This window comes from Dipodomys spectabilis, unplaced genomic scaffold (genome assembly GCF_019054845.1).
Source record: "Dipodomys spectabilis isolate Male_0828 unplaced genomic scaffold, ASM1905484v1 ptg000137l, whole genome shotgun sequence".
In the NCBI taxonomy this organism is placed as follows: domain Eukaryota; kingdom Metazoa; phylum Chordata; class Mammalia; order Rodentia; family Heteromyidae; genus Dipodomys; species Dipodomys spectabilis.
The window spans coordinates 9,321,622-9,338,054 of NW_024870814.1; the positions used below are offsets into that span (position 1 = coordinate 9,321,622).

The 16,433-nt window shown below is 38.9% G+C and overlaps 1 pseudogene; it reads left to right on the forward strand.

Moving 5' to 3' along the window:
• Positions 1–1,160: 1,160 nt before the first annotated feature.
• Positions 1,161–16,433, forward strand: part of LOC122116719 — a 55,447-nt pseudogene continuing 40,174 nt past the window's right edge.

Here is a 16,433-nt window from a genome sequence, read left to right on the forward strand (position 1 = left end):
TAGTCCAGAGGGGAGGAATGGAGGATCACCTGTCAAGATCAATCTACAAGCAGTTGAGAGCATTGGTACACACCCCTATGTGTCTATACAGGGAAAGGCCAAGGTAAGAAGGCCTGCAGCTTCACAAGCAGATGGTATGGGTCTGAGGGACACCAGAAATACTCCACTTCTGTGTTTAGCTTCACTCAATAAAATAAGCCAGTCTTGAAATGGCTATAGGCTAATAATTTCTTCTATTCAAAAAGAAACACTACTTGCTTGAATTAACTAACATGTCTCAATTTTACAAAAGAACCCCAAATAACACTCTCAAAGTTTCCTCCCTAGTTATGATTTGTATGCTCTATTGAATCTGGAGAGGCATTGCCATGTGTGTACTGCTGCAGACAGAGAGGTAGAGTACAGGGAATTCTGCCCAAATGATTCTACCAAAATCTTCAAGTGACCTTTAGAATCTAGCTGTATCAGAAAGCTGTGTCATCAGGTGGAGGCAACAGGAAGGGCAGTTGGGACAGCCTAGCCTCTCACCTCTACTTCCTTGGGAGCTGAATGTTATGGCTTGTATCACTGTGAGTGTGTAGCTACTAGGCTATTGACAGCATATGCTTATGGCGAGAGTAAACTCTGCCCCACATCCACTGTCCTTGAATCTGGAAGGGACTAGGATGGTAATTACTTTGCACCATACATGAGGAGCTTTGGAGCTTTCCCTGATTACTGCTGAAACCACTGGCCCTGCCAGCCATGTAAACTCTGTTTCCCAGATATGTAGAATGAGAGGATAGAGACTGGCCATTTGTTTGTCACATCTGGCACCTGGCAGTGGAAACAGAAAACAAATACCCTCCTTGATAATCATGTTACAAGAGGCCTTCCTTGAAGTACTAGAGAGCCCCTGCTGTACTAGGCTGGGTATATCTCCTGCATTGTTCTTCCTTACCTGGGAGCAAGAGCAGTAGGAGCCCCAGACGCTGAGCAGGGACCTTAATGTCCATGCTGTGTGCTGACTGGGACTGACTCCAGCACAGGGTGTGAGCAGACTATGAAGTGCTCCAGGCAGTGGGCTGTGCTCTGGGCACATGCAAATCACCAGGGGTTGGTCAGAGTTGGGCACATCTGCAGGATTGGCTCAACTCAGTGAATCACAACAGGCCTTGCATCCACAAGTTTCCTAGGCTTGAAAAGAGGAACATGAATTTGCCTGCAGAGGATGTGGACATGATTTGATGGTAGGAGACACTTTTATGACTATTGTCAAAATGGATAATGCACAGAAGCAACATTGGAAATAGAGTATTTTATAAATGTATTGAAACATTCTTGTTTATACTTAGATTTTTTTATTCAGTCTCAAGAATTATTTCTGGAAAAAAATCCCTGTGTTTTCTTTATGAAGTTCTTATGCATTGAAACTTTTCTTACTCTCTATTCCTTTCCTTTCCTTTCCTTTCCTTTCCTTTCCTTTCCTTTCCTTTCCTTTCCTTTCCTTTCCTTTTCTTTTCTTTCCTTTCCTTTCCTTTCCTTTCCTTTTTTTTTTGTTGTCGGGCTTGAACTCTGGGTCTCGGCACTGTCCCTGAGCTATTCAGTTCAAGGGAAACACTCTACCACTTGAGCCACAGTGCCACTTCTGGTTTTCCTGTGGTTTATTGGAGAGAAGTGTCTCAAGGACTTTCCTGACTGGGCCGCCTTTGAACCCCAACCTCAGATCTCAGCCTCCTGAGTAGCTAGGTTTGCATGTTTGAGTCACTAGCACATAGAAGGAAAAGAAATCTTAACCCGAGTAATGTATTTTCTTTTTCTGTATTGTAATATTGCTTTGCATATGATTTGCTTTATCAAGTAATTATTGCAGTTGTTTGTTGCTGTGTAAGATCATGAACAAATTGTGATGTTTCTTAAAATTTGCAGCTTCTGATAGTTTCCTGAAAACAAATTAATGAAGTTTGTTACTTTTATTAAAAATGTTCTTATTCCCAGATTGGTAGAAACAACTTACAATCATATTTAAGTGAGTTTTAATGCCATCACTTAGGTGGACTGTTTCTGAGAGTTGGAGAAAAGTGACCATCTTTGACAGTCAGCTATCTCAATACATCATTATGATCATTATGATTATGTATGGAAGCTCAAATCCCTGTTCCTTCTCTGGTTTCCTGCAGAGTTCACCATTAGGTCATCCTTTGATTAGATTTGGTGAACTGGAGAGACATGTAAAATCCTTGACATAAGCAGGCTGACATGTGATCAGAAGTGAGGCCTGGAGAATTCTCCTGGAGAGACAGTTGGGTCAGGTGAGAGTATTAGCCGCTCACCCTGGCTTTTTCCACAGGGTGGAGAATCACAGGATTATGTGCTCAAAACCCTAGGACAGCCTCACTGAACCAGAGAATTCCACACTCCTCCTTCCAACTTCTCTCATGACATAGGAGTTAAGAAACTAATGATTAGACTCATTTCCTGTATTAAAACAATTCCTTCTTAGAGATTCTTGTCTGGCTTCTGTTTTACTGTGTGAAGCAGAAAGGATGACTTTAGATGAGAAGAGACATGGCCGTGTCTGGTCATCTGGGACAGAGGAGGAGAAAAGAGACAAAGATTCAGAGGAGCCTTCACATTTCAATAAAAACCCTCGAAAGTGTTCAAAGCCATGCTACATCTGAGCAGCTCTATAAGCAGATAGAGGCACCAGGAGCAGCAGCTGGGCAGCCCAGCGCTCACTTCTGCTTCCCTGGGAGGTTTTTGTTTTGGCTTGTATCACTGTGGGAGGTAAACTATAACTCTGTAGACAGTAATAAGTGGCAAAATCCTCAGGCTGCAGGCTGCTGATGGTGAGAGTGAACTCTGTCCCAGATTGATGCCCACTGAACCTTGATGGAATTCCAGAGGCTAAATTCTTTGCAAAATAGATCAGAAGCTTTGGAGAATTCCCTGGTTTCTGCTGATGCCAGTGTAAATAATCGCTAATGCCCTGACTGGCCTGGCAAGTGATGGAGACTCTGTCTCCTGGAGATGCAGACAGGAAGGGTGGAGACTGGGTCATCTGGATGTCACATCTGAAACCTGCCATTGGAAACATAAACACAAATATCCACATTGTAAATCATGTTATAGGAGGCCTTCTCTGAAGACCCAGGCAGCACTGAATACACACACAGGATTGGAGGATTGCTGTCCTTCCTTACCTGGGAGCCAGAGCAGCAGGAGCCCCAGGAGCTGAGCATGGGTCCTCATGTCCATGCTGTTTGCTGACTGGGACTGACTGCTGCATAGGGTGTGAGCAGCCTATTATAAAATCATTGGGGCAGTAAGCAGTACTCTGAGCATATGCAAATGAGAAAAGCTGGGTAAAGCTGGGAACAGCTATAGGACCAGCTCAAGTCAGGAAATCCTCATATGCCCACATAGTTTATCCCATAGAATGTGTTTCAACTCTACTGCAGAATCTGTGATGTGTCTACTGTCCTTTGAAGAGATCTCTTAGTGCATTCAGGGTTGATAACCACTCCTCTTGAGTTTTTCAATCTTTATGTCATAACACTTGAAAGGGAGAAGAGTAAAACCATAATTGAGTGCTTGATCATGCAGAGAAGTGAAGATATGGGAAAGAATAGAATTTGTGTATATTTTTAACTGGTTTAATATCTCTATACATTGAAACCTCACTGACATAGCAGGAGATATATAAACTCTTTTATTTTCAAGCAATTCAAGCTTCAGGGTCTTAAAACACACATATACACAAAGTAACATGTGATTCTTCCCAAGCAGGTATAAAGCCTGAGTCCAACTCTTACTTATTGACTTTACTGCATAATGGAAAATTTTACTACATAGAAAAATTTTCAAAGCAAAGGAAAACAACTATATCAAGGGTTTTAGTAAGCATGTCCTGTGGTTACATTGCTAGAGGGCTGAAGCAAAAGCATGTAGTTACTAGAAAAGTCCAAAATTTGTTAAGTGTTTGTGATTTGCCATGTCACCAGGTACAACTCTTACTTGGACTTATAGTTTTATATTATCCAAGAACTACAGCACATTCATAAATCCATTGCCCTTTGATCATTCCATATCAAATTCAGGGCAAATCACTTACTTTCAAACTCCCTAGTCCTCATGTATCTCTTTCTTGTTACATGTGTCCAAATTTCTGCTACTATCTGGAGAATAGAGAGGCTCATCTATACTTTTTACATCCAGCTGGTCAAGACTGGGAAACTTCAAGGGTGAAGAACAGATAGCTGTTTTAAAGATTTAGTGGCATTGTGTCTCACTTTAAATATCGCTTTGTTTCTCAATTGATCTAGATGTGAGGGTGGGAGGCACAGCTATCTGGGTGAAATTCCTGAAGTGGTTGGGATAGAAGATAGGCCTTCTGGATGACAATGAAAGCAAAATTGTAATTATTTCAATGAGACTGCTAAATTTGGCAATTTGTGAAATGAGCGCTATTAATTTAATGCTAATGAATTTCACTTACTGTAATTGGAATCAAGTTGAAGACAGGACCAAAACCAATGCTACACTGCCTCAGTGGTACTGTGCTTTTATTCTGTTGCTGGGGACGAGAAAAGGGTCAGATCTGAGAGGGGTTGTGATCTATGTGACCTATGTGACCATTACACGTATTTTTCAACTGCTATTCAGCCTTACTTGCCTTTCTTCTGATATTTGTAGGAACTTGTTTCTGGACCTAATGTTTCTCTGAATAACACCTTAATGGACAAATAAATTTTCAAGTTCCATCCAGAGAAAATGTGAAAATCCCAATGTTGTTTGTAAACGTCCATGGGCTGTATAATTCATAAACAAATGATAGTTACAGCAGTTACAGTTCTACCTGGATTTCAATTTAAATTGATTTATAATCTCTGGGTTTCAGCGTGGTGTCTGGCTAATGGTCATGGAGGAAGGGGACATCTTGTAACCCTTCCCATACCAATTTAATCCTTGAATTTAAGATTCAATGAATATTTGTAAAAAAAAATGCAAACTCATTATTCCATATTATGATGAACACAAAGTCAGAAATTGAAAGTATATTGCCAGACCAACTAAAGTAAATCATGATACCCTGCCTAAAAACAAAAGCAGATGAGGAATGAATCATGTGACAGAGTAATTGTGTAGCAGATAGCAAGTTTTGAGTTTCAATCTCCATGGCACCCAAAATAAAATTCTGCATGTTGTCAATCAATTTAGAAAATAGGCAACATCTTATCACTGCCACACTCTGCACATAATTCCAGTTTCTAGTTTGCGTTTTACAAAGATTTTAGGCATTTAAAATATTCTTGTTCTTTTTTAAGTAAAACCATCATTCAACAGAAAAAGTAATAGAGGGGAGGAAGAACCCTGCATAATTCTTCCAATGTGACTCACTTGCAGGCTCACCAGCTTTCAGTGCTATAGGTTTCTTCGGTGTTCCATAATAATTGAGCTACAATTTTTTTCCTAATTTGGAATTGTTTATGTTGTGCCATGTCTGTCATTTGTGATGATTCTAGTTAACACCATGAAATTCTGACTACTGATACCAGATCTGTTCACGTTAGCAAACATCTCTATACCCTCTGCTTATCCTCTCCATTCACCATAAATGTCTATGCTTTTTCTTTGTTGTTTAGGTTAATTGGTGTTTACTTGTTTATTCCCAGGTGTACTAGTAAGGAGATGACCGAGGACCCAGCTTTGCTGTAGGCATCTCTAGGTGTGAGTTTGTGTCTCTTGTGCTTGTATGGGCTGGGTATAAAGAATCGAGCCAGAATCTTGTTGCAGGGAGAATTTTTAGCTGGATTATCAGACAATGCTGGTATCTTGGTATTCAATATATTTGTGCATACTTCTCCTAGACATTTTGTGTCTCACTGTCATCTTGAAGCAGGAGAGGAGACCTCTGCCTATACACCAAAATGAACACCATATCAGGAATGAGCGCCCTCAGAATTTCCTGAGTGTTGATGAGATGAAAGTTGGATGTATACTTCATCCCCTCATTTTATGGAGAATAACCTGAAGGTATTTTCGCCATTTCCACGGAATGTTGTGGTTCAGTCATCTTCAGCAACAGGACGTGTTTAGCTTCTTTTATGGTCCTTACTGACCATTTTCCTTTCCCTATGTTTCTTCCTCCCTTTACATTGCTTCCTATACATCCTAAATTGTGCAGAACCTAGAACGCATTGGGAGCTCTGACTGTGTACATAAAGTATGACTGACTTGTGTGTATGGAGAAAGCCTGATGCTAGTAGAAACTGCTGGCCTGGGTGTTGGCTTATCCTGTTTATATCGGATTCTAAGCACTTTTATCATTACACAGCTGTCCTATAGAAAAACAGAATGAGTGTTTGTTATGTAGTGCATTTAAACTTTACTATTTCTGATACTGGCATGGGCCAATGTTGAGGCCAATTCAGTTTTTTCCCTTATCTATCTATGTATATATATATCTATGTATCTTTTTATCTATGTTTCTACGGATGTATCTATGATGTATCTATGTATCTATCTATCTCTAGCTATCCATCTATCGTTGCATAACTCTTAATACAAAAAAGCACCAGACTCAATTCAGAACTCAGTTGATAATATAGGGACATTATGGAAGCTCATTCTTTGGATGTGACACACTCAGAAGTTTTGCTCATTTATCACCAGATCTGCATGAAATGTGAGAACAAAGATCCTCTCTGCTATTTTCAAGCCTAGTTTTCTTTTAGGATTTTTTGTTTCTTTTTTAAAAAATTTTATTTTACTGTAAAGATGCTGTATATGAGTAAGGTAATTAGTACATATTTTTGAAGATTGTTACCCCTTCCTATGTTTTTTTTCCTACTATTAATTCCCTCTCTCATGGCTCTTACTTCTCCCTCCCCCTGTCATTCTTTTTGAACAGGGTCAACAGCCTTTTGCTATTTGTGAGGGACTAGAAAATGGAATGGATTGTATCTTATGAATTCAGAATTTATCCCTCTAGTAAGGTCTGCTGCTTGTATACTAGGCCTTGTTCTTCCATTGTTTCCTTGCCATTTGTGACTAGTCAGCCTTTTAAGGCTCTTTCCTGAAACAGTGATGTTCTCTTTGAAACACTTGACCAAAAAATATCACAGTTACTGTGCTTTGGGTACCAGTTTCTAAGACTCTGAGAAGCTGAGAAAATTAGGTTTGTCTGTTGTAGTTTGCATGGGAATGGGAGGTGCTTATTCTATTTTGGAGCTCCCTAGGGAAATTGACTTTCTTGTTGTGGTCCTGAATATTGTAGGTGACTGTTTTCCCAGAAGCACTGTGAGATTATCAATGATGGCTTTTGCTTTTTGAGTTCATGATTTTTGTTTGCTTTTGGTGAGGTAACAGTTTTGTTTTGTTTGTTTAAAATAATCATCTTTTTTTAAAGCTTGTACTTAGTTGGTTGGAGTTTGTTTTTTAAGAATCTTTCATCTTGGCTGCTAAGATAATTTGTCATTAACAATCATTAATGAATTGTTTCAGCCAATGCAAGATGAAAAACAGAAATAAAAGTAAGTATCTAAGATAATATTTTGAGATTAAGAAAACAGACAAACAAGTAAAATTTTAAAAAAGTCATTTCTGTATAAAAATTTGTTTTGGCCTTATTAGGCTTGCAAATTTTTTTTAATTTAATTTAATTTTATTTGTGAACATACTGTACAGAGGAGTTACAGTTACATGGGCAGGATAATGCGTACATTTCTTACCAAGCATTGCAGCCTCCTCCTTTGTTTATCCTTCACATCCCTTCCCAGCCTCTCCCCTCCCCCCCAATCCCAATCCTTCTCCTCCCCCCCCCCCCCCCCGCACCAACGTTGTAAAGCTCGTTTTGGACATGACAACTTGTACTTCTCATTGTTGCAACAGGTCCACCTGTATCCTTAAACAACTGGTTTTTCCCCATCTCCTCCACAAGTTATACTGACATCAAATATAGTGAAAGCAGGGGTTATACTGTGGAGGAGGGACATACAAAGCAACAAAGAGATAATCTTATAAATGTGTTAGAAACACATGCATGAAAGAAAAAAACCATTAAAATACACATCTAAGGGTTCATTTTCCTGACATCACATTATCTGACCTTTTCCGCTTGACTCATACATATACTAGATATTACAAATAAGGGAAACCATGGGACCTATGTTTCTTTGGGCCTGGCTTACTTCACTTAATATAATTTTTTCCAAGTTTTTCCATTTCCTAACAAATGGGGAAATGTCATTCTTTCTGATGGAGGCATAGAATTCCATTGTGTATATATACCACATTTTCTTGATCCATTCATCTACTGAGGGGCATCTGGGTTGGTTCCATATCTTAGCTATGGTAAATAATGCTGCAATAAACATAGTTGTGCTGGTAGCTTTAGTGTGGTCTTGTTTGTAAACATTTGGGTAAATGCCCAAAAGTGGGATTGCTGGGTCATAGGGGAGCTCTATGTGAAGTCTTTTGAGGAACCTCCATACTGCTTTCCAAAGTGGTTGAACAAGTTTACATTCCCACCAACAATGAAGTAAGATTCCTTTCTGTCCACATACCCTCCAGCATCTGTTGTTGTTAGAGTTCTTGATTTTTGCCGTTCTAACTGGAGTGAGGTGATATCTCAATGTTGTTTTGATTTGCATTTCTTTTATGACTAGGGATGTTGAACATTTCTTCATGTGTCTATTGGCCATCCTTCTTTCTTCTTCAGAGAAGTTTCTCTTTAAGTCTTTCGCCCACTTATTTATTGGGCAGTTGTTTCTTTGAGGATTTGTTGTTGGGGGGTTTAATTTTTTGAGTTCCAAGTATATTTTAGATATGAGACCCTTGTCCGTTGTATGGCTAGTAAAGATCTTCTCCCAATCCGTGGGCTTTCTATTGATCTTGCTAGCTATGTCATTTGCCCTGCAGAAGCTCTGCAACTTTATGCAATCCCATTTGTCCAACCTTTCTTTGATTTGTTGTGTTTCTGGGTCTCTATTCAGAAAATTTCGGCCTGAGCCAAGGAGACCTAGGGTTTCTCCTATTCCATCCTGTAATGTTTTCAGAGTGTCTGCTTTGAGTTCAAGGTCTTTGATCCATTTGGAGTTGATTCTGGTGCAGGGTGATATATAAGGATCTAGCTTAAGTTTTCTACATGTAGTTAACCAATTTTGCCAGCACCATTTACTGAAGAGGTTGTCTTTCTTCCATTCTATTGTTTTAGCTCTCTTATCGAAGATTAGATGGCTATAGGTCTGTAGGTTCATTTCTGGGTTTTCAATTCTATTCCATTGGTCCTGAGGTCTGTTCTTATGCCAATACCTAGCTGTTTTGATTACTATGGCTTTATAGTAGAGTTTGAAGTTTGGTATTGATATTCCTCCAGCAGTGTTCTTTCCATTCAGGAGCATTTTTGCTATTCGGGGTCTTTTATTGTTCCATACGAATTTTTGGATTGCCTCTTCTATTTCCTTGAAGAATGAGGTTGGAATTTGGCTAGGTATTGCATTGAATTTGTAGATAGCCTTGGGAAGTATTGCCATTTTCACGATGTTAATCTTTCCAATCCAGGAGCATGGGAGGTTTTGCCATTTTTTAAGTTCTGTGCTGATTTCCTTTTTCAAGATTTTAAAGTGTTCAACATAGAGGTCCTTCACTTCTTTAGTTAAGTTAATTCCTAGGTATTTTATTTTTTGTGGGGCTATTACAAATGGAGTTGCTTTCCTAATTTCAGCCACACTTTTCTCATTGTTGGCATACAGAAAATAGGCTTGCAAATTTTCAAGTTTATCCATATAAACAAGTGACCTTTGCTTGTTTTAGGTTTTGATAAATATTTTAGTTTAAGTGAATGTGTATATTTTTAGTAATCTTCCATTACCACATTGCTTTTTCCTGTACCATCTCTCAATTCCAGAGGCCTTCCATTGACAAAGAAATAACTTTAGCTCTTCCCTATATTTGTCAGGCGAATTAAATTTTATAGGTAATCTAAAAGCATCTGTTCAAAGTGAAATTATAAAATACATAATTTATTAATAATACATTTATAATACATTTATTATACATTAATAATACATTTATTAATAATAGAAAGAGGACATGGCCTCTTTCCAGTCTATATTAATTTTGATAGGGAAATCTAAATTTCAGAATGATATGACTATAAGAATACCTGGATAACATTATGTAGGAATACTGTCTCACATTTCTAAGGAGTCTGAGCAAGTATAGTGGCCTTTTAATGTAAACTCAAAATTCAAATTAATATGTGAATATCAGCCTACATATGGAAGAGAGATAGACTTTTGTCTGTTCAGAGATTTTTGTTTTTGAAATGAGTTTCCACCTACTACTGTGAATAGTTAATTCAATTAATACCAATATGTTTTGAACTCTTGACATAAACAGATGTTCTATCATTTGAGTCATGTTTTACACCTTTTTTGTTTAAGTTATTTTTTATTGTGAAATACCATACAGAGGATTTACCATTACATGGGCAAGGTAATGAGTACATTTCTTATGAAGTATTGTTTATTTTTCAGTTATTTTGTCTCACACAATTTCCCAGCCCAGTCTCAGGCTACACACTTCCTCTTATGCTTATCCCATATATTAGAATCCAGGCATGTGCCATCATGTCTTTTATTCGAGTAATATGTCTTGTGACCTTTCTGGGATGTCCTGAAATTCTGGTCCTCTTAATTTTGTCCTCCACATAGTTGAGATTGTGATTGAAGGTAAGATCTATCACACTGAGAGTAATATTTCTTAAAATTCAGAATTTTTTCTTTGCAAGGGTCTTGCTCATCTAGAAAAAAGTACAAATTATAAAATTCCTAAGTGGTTCTTAGGTAGGAAGGAAAACACCAAATGATCCATCTAATTTTGTTGTACACACTCACACACACACACACACACACACACACACACACACACACACACACTCCAGTTGTTGCATTTTCATTCTTATAGTTTGCTCACTTTATACAAACAAACTGAGAGTGTTGGTTGAAGAGCTCAGTGGAAGAGAAACACCTAAGACAGTGAACCTCAGTGAGCAGCTTTCTGAAGAATATTTTGTTTGAGCTAGAGCACTGTGAGAGGAAACTTGTTATTTTCCTGACTATAGAAATTGGCAGCATCTTCAGCCTCCACTGGATTTATGGTGAAGTTGAAATCTGTCTCAGACTCACTGTCACTGAACCGGTTTGGGACCCCGCTTTGCCTGTTGGATCCTCTATAGCTCAAAGGTTTTGGAGGCTGTCCTGGTTTCTGTTGGTACCAATATCTGAAACTCTCCAAAATTCATTATCAGCATTATTACTGGCTCTGCAGGTGATGATGGCCATGTCTTGAGAGACAGGGCCAAAGATGCAGGAGTTTGAGTCAGTACAATGTCTCCAGTGGAACCTGGAATGGTAATCCTATATCAAGAATGGCCACAGGTGTACTGAGACCATCCCAATGTAGGCATATTGCATTAGTGACAGCTTTAACTTGTCAGGGAAGGGAGGTTAATAACAGAAAATTGAGCAAGAAAGACTTGAATCAATCAGATTGAGAACCCTGCAAATCAGAGAGCAGCAATGGCCACGATGAATATGAGTAACCCTTTCCGCTCATTTCACCTGGAGCCCAGAGCAAAATGGTAATGACTCAAAAATTTGACACTATTGAAACATTAGGTATCCCCAGTACTTTTTCTGTACTAAGACCTCTCATACCTTTGTGCCATTTGATATTACTTCTCACTGTTCTTCAGCATGAAGTGATAAGTGTTGATGCTGGACATGGCTACTTCAACAAAAATCACTGCTACACAACCATATATGCCTCTGACTTTATCCTTTCCCAATGAGTGGAAACATCATCCCTTAACAGATAACTACTATATCCTGTTGCCTATCTATGAGAAAAAGAGAGAGACATAGAAAAAAGGAGCCAAACATAGACATACACACATACAGAAAGAGAGAGAGAGAGAGAGAGAGAGAGAGAGAGTAAGAGAGAGAGAGAGAGAGAGAGAGAGAGAGAGAGAGAGAGAGAGAGAGAGAGTCTGGATCTCTTCTCAAGCCAGTAAAATGACCCTTTGCAACAATGAGATGTACAAGCTGTTATGTTGAAAAATGAACTTTACAACTTTGGCTGGGGAGGGGGGAAGGTGGGAGGGCAGGGATGTTAAGGAGAAGCAAAGAGGAGGCTACAGTGCTTGATAAGAAATGTACTCATTTCCTTGCTCATGTAATTATAACACTCCTGTACGTTATTTTCACAATAATAAAAAAATAATAATACCAAAAAGGAAAATAAGGTCTGTTGATTTTAAGACCAATGATTTTCATCCATTGGAATATGGAATGGGATTGAAACATGACTAAGGACAGGCTGCATAGCCCCATGGTACTTTGTTCTGGATTCCTCCCTGTGGATGATGCAAGTACTTTACTCAAGAAAGGATCAGGGCTCTGGGGAATCTATATGACCTGCGGGTTTAGATCCAGTGAATGTGTCTATAACTACTGTCCAGCCTTGTCTGTGGGCATTTGTAGAACTTGTCTCAACCTGATTCTTTTGTAATATCTTAATGGCATTGTAGATTCTCAAGAGATTTCTAGAGAGAGTCTCTTTGTAATCCCAGTGATATTTGTAAACATCTATTGACTGTACAGTTCATAAAGAAATTAGGACTGCAGTGAAACCTCTCTTTTAAGTCATTGTTCTAGCTAGATCTCAACTTATATCTATTTACTATCGGTGGGGCTCAGAATGGTGCTTGGTATATGACCGTGGAAGAACGGGAAATCTTGAACCCTTCCTAAACCAAGTTCATCTTAGATATTAAGTTTCAGTGAAAAGATCGAAACTCATTTTTCCGTATTATGAGAAAACAAAGTCTGAAGTTGAAAGTGCATTGCCAGCCCAATTAAGGTACAAGCATGCTACCTGTCTGAAAAATAAAAATGAATAAGGAATGGCACATGTGTATGTCAGGAAGCATCAACAAAATAAATATATTAGCCACTTTGTCACTCAATGTTTTAAACATGTCATATCCTCTTATTGCAAGAATCTATATAGTTTTAAATGAATTATTGTCTGCTTTCTTTTTGAATTTGCATTGAAAGCATATCGATTATAAGAATATTGACATAATTATATGAATTATATTTTTTAAAATTCTAAAAACTTTTATAGGTGAATGAGGGCTGTGGAATGAGATTTTTTCCAAACAAATGTTTGTAACTTTGATTCTGCTATATTGAGCCATTGGAGAGGATACCAAATTAGTCCTCTCTGCTTCTGAAGTACTCTGAAGCCAAGTTCAACACTGCTGCTATGGTGCTGATCCTGGTTCCTTCTCCCTCCTGGACTTTGGCTCTGTGAGGATGCCAATAGAAGGTCATTGTGTCAGAACTCATCTTTATCTTCTTTTCTGAGGCCATTATTAATTACAAACAAATAGGACTGAGAATTGTGCTATAATGTGAGGCCTCTTAATTCCTACTTTTACATTCACAGTTTTGAGCACGCACTTCAGAGCCTGCATGAGCTTTGATATTATCTCATTTCTTCTTTGTCTTTGAGATCATCTTGCTCTTGTATTTTTATGTTTCTCCTGAGGAACAGTAGTAGACACCTTTTCTAACAAAAGGAAATTAAGTTGAAGAGGACGGACTTGCCAATAGAATTGGAGGTCTTTATTATCCATGCAGTTGATTCCTGAGTCAGGTGGATACCAGTTGGTATATTGACATCACCCAAAACTAGGAAAGCTCCTAAGCTTCTGATCCAAGCTAGGTTGAATGAGGCAGGGGTTAAGACATTTATAACAGTTGAAGGACCAACTATAGAAATATTTTGTTCTGTAAGCTGGATATTTGTGAACTTAGAAATTGAAATATCACTTAACACATATGTGCTTGTAGAAGAAAGAAAGACATTGCTTGCAGAAGATAAGTGGCGAGCAAAAATTGTGTTGTAGATTCTTTAATACATCAATTTAGAAAAGCTCAAAAAGACCATTTTTATTTAGGCACCTGTTATAGTTTCCACGAAGAAAATGATTGAAAATAAGCTATTTCATAATTTAGTGAAGTGGAATGTCCAAAATAATTTATGGGCACTCCTCATATGTAACAATTGATTTCAACTATTAAATCAGACTCAGTGCCATGGGTATTTTGCTGGGGCTAAGAAGAACAAAATGCTAGATTGCAGAGAATTCTTCCTTTAGAATCTGGCTGCATCTGAGAAGCAGTGTCAACAGGGAGATGAACTGGGCAAAGCAGCTGGGGCAGGCCAGCATCTCACTTCTGCTTTCCTGGGAAGTTTTTACTTGGCTCATATCATAACATGCTGTTGAAAGAAATAAGTGCCAAAATATTTAGGCTCCAGGTTGCTGATGATGAGAGAATTATCTTTTTCAGATCCACTGCCACTGAACCAGGTTGGGACCCCAAACTCCAACCTTGAAGTATAGTAGATCAGGAGCTTTGGGGAATTCCCTGGTTTCTGCTGATACCAGTTTAATACCCTGCTAATACCCTGAAGGCTCTGCAGGAGATGGTGATGGTGTCTTCCTGGAGATGCAGACAGGGAGGATAGAGAAAGGGTCATCTGGATGTCACAACTGGCACCTGGCATTAGAAACATAAAAGCAAATATCCACATTATTAGTCATGTGATTACAGAACTTCCCGGAAGCCACAAGCATCACTGACCACACAGGGTGAAAGAAGTGTTGTCCTTCCTTACCTGAGAGGCAGAGCAGCAGGACCCCCCAGGAGCTGAGCAGTAGTCCTTATGTCCATGCTGTGTGCTGACTGGGACTGACTGCTGCACAGGTGTGAATGGCATATTATGAAGTCATTGTGGCAGTAGGATGTGATCTAGGCAAATGCAAATCAGGAGGGCTGGACAAGGAAGGATATTCCTGCAAGGCTGGCTCATCTCAGGAAATCATCATAGGTCCATGGTGCCCGTGTGTCTTAGTTTTAGACTAGAGAATATGATTCATTCAAACAAGACAAGTTACAATCAGTCTGCTGTCCTGTGCATAGATCTGTTGCTGATAGCGGGATGAGGACCTACTTTTCCTGTGTGTCCTAATCTCAATTATCTGTAATGACTCTAGAAAGGGATAAGATAAAGGCAAAAAGAGTGTTTTATATAGGTATATGGAGGAAGTGAAGATATGGAGAAAATAGTGTTTCTGGACATTTTAAACTGGTTTAATATCTTTATGCATTGGAACATTCTCCCTGCCATAGCAAGAGAGATATAAGCTGTTTTTATGTCTTAGTCTATTTCAACACACAATATAAACATAAAATAAAATGTGGATTCTCACTGGGCCCCAATGGCTCACACCTGTAATCCTGGCTACTCAAAAGGCTGAGATCTGAGGATCATGATTCATACTAGTCTTGGCAAGAAAGTCCATGAGAATCCTATCTCCAATTAACCACCAGAATAATGGAAGTGGCACTGTGGTTCAAGTACTAGAGCACAAGCCTTGAGCTGAGAGCTCAGAAATAGCGCCCAGGCCCAGAGTTCAAGCCCCTCGACCACTCCCCTACCCCCACAAATATGGATTCTCCTTAAGATCAGGTATAAGACTGAGGTAAACTTTCCCTTATTTGGCTTTACTATATAAATTAGTAAAACACTTAAAGCAAGGGAAGCAATTATAACAATGGCCTAAGTAAGCCATGTCCTGTGGTTTGATGGCTAGGGGCTGAAACAAAAGCTTGTTGCTACCAGAAAAGACCAAAATTACCGCAGCATTTGTGATATGCCGCTATTTCCACCAGACTTTTTAATCTTGGACTTAAGACCACATATTATCAATGTACATGCTATGTTTAAACATCTTATGATGACATACAATAGTTCAAAAAAGCAAGGAGCCTAATTTATCCAAAATCTGCTTCCTCCCATGGAACACTAATAATGAAGAAGCATGTAGTCCCACGTGGAAGGTTGTCAGAACCAAATCAGTGAGTAAGGGAAAGGACATTGAGACAAATGGCTTTATATATCATGTTGTTTCTTTCTCATTGGGCTTCCAGTTTTATGATATCTTCTCTGGGTCTTCATTATGTTCTTACCCTTGCAAATAAATAGGATGATATCCAGACTCTTCCATTCTATTTGTGAATATTAGCAATCTCAAAACTAGAACAGGTCAGAGAAGTTGTCTGTAACAGATAGTGAGGAGAATAAGGCAGAGCCCATCCTCTTAACCAGAAAAATTGCTTTGGGCCAGAGGCCTGTGAGAGCTTTTTCTACCTGTGAAGAAAATAAATTTCTTCTATCTTGAACGTCCACAAGTTGACTCTGGTGTTCCAGAGGTCTGCAGGTGAAGGGCCTGGAGAAATCACTGGCTAAATATATCAAGAGCCTATTGTTACAAGGTTGCCAGCCCTACCCCTAATGATCTTCACTGGATAGTA